Source organism: Gavialis gangeticus, unplaced genomic scaffold (genome assembly GCF_001723915.1).
Source record: "Gavialis gangeticus isolate Ggan-Ray unplaced genomic scaffold, GavGan_comp1, whole genome shotgun sequence".
Lineage (NCBI taxonomy): Eukaryota > Metazoa > Chordata > Crocodylia > Gavialidae > Gavialis > Gavialis gangeticus.
In genome coordinates, this window is record NW_017729014.1 from 6,890,052 (window position 1) to 6,891,643 (window position 1,592).

Here is a 1,592-nt window from a genome sequence, read left to right on the forward strand (position 1 = left end):
AGTGCACTGCCACCCTCTGCTGTCAGTGTTTCCGAATGGCAAGAAGGTGAAATCAGAGAATTCCTGACAGTAGAGTCCCGGCCTGGAAAGAACAGACTCAATCACACGTAGTCTCAAGGCTGTCATAAAGCTTGGACATGGGACTGGACAGCAATCTTCTCAGTCAGAAACTGTACTTCCACTTATGTGAATTTATAGGATCAATTTAAATGAAGGACTTTGTCTGCCTGTCTAGGTATTTGTAGCTATATTCATCATTACAGCATTTTGGCATCTTTTTTCCTGGATTGGCAGTGCCTGTAACATTATGTATCATATGTCTATTCCTGTGAACTCAATGCACTGAAAACAAGTACATTCATTTTTCTAATTCCAATTAGTGTCTTGTTGGTATAATGTAAGGCAGACATCTGGTGATGCTGCCTATTAGTTTAATGGGCCTTAAATATATCTGTCCCATTTTTTCCTCTGTGAGTGTCCCATTTGAAACATTTTTCCTGCTGATGCGGACTGGAGCTACATAACCCATGAACACTGCATATCATTATAATTATTATTATTGTTATTTTTATTACTGTGATAGCTCTTAAGGAAACTTTTCTCCCCACAAAATTGTGTAGATGCTACTTTACAGTCACATGAAAAACTCACACCCAAAAAAAAAAACGTTTTCTCCAGATCCTCATATCCATTTCCCCTGCTGGGGGAAAAACACTGGTTTCCAACTGATTTACAAAATTCAGGGGATAAAAATGAAGCTGCCTTGGTGAAAACCTCTCCCTAATGAGGTCAGACAGTCTTCAGACTGGGTGCTGCTTAGTGACTAATTACTGATGGACACTTAGCCTCTGCCTATTCCTTGCTACTCCTGGTGCTTTAAAACCCCTTACCAGAATACACACTCATCTGGAAAATCATCTCAGCTCCCCTTGCAGATCCTTCACCTGAAAGAGGTAAGCATGTGGACTTTACAGCTGTAAGTGATGCATAGATTTGGGTGGAGGTAAATTTGTCTTTTCATCTCCTGGGCTTGGCATTGTTTTCAGATTCCCAAAATAGCAGAACTTCCCCTGAAATCAATCAACGGGATCAAAATTGAATAACATCAGGGATGCATTTGACCCAAATATCATGCTGATTGTTATTTTTAATTTCCTTTATTTTAAGAGGTGAGACCCTTGAAACTGTAGATGACCAGCTTGAATTTGGATCCAACTTGCAGTGAAAGGAGCTTTGTACGTTTTTCCAGGTAGCCAACCTATTGACCAGCATTACAGCCAAATCTTACAATGTGCTAAACATCTCCATTACTCTTTCATCAAAGGATTTTGCCTGATCAAGTGCTCCTGGCAAAATAACCTGGAATAAGCTCCCAGGCTGACAGTTGGTGTGTCTACATGTGCATTAATGCACCATTGCGACTGAGCATTAAGTTTAGTACCTCTAATATGAGGTACTAACTAAATACCCAGTAGGCAGCAGTACTGCTCAATAGCAAAGGTGCATGGACTTTTTGTGACACTTAATGCACAGTACATTAATTCTACTGCACATTAGCACAGCTTTTGCTGTGACACACTAATGTGCAGTAG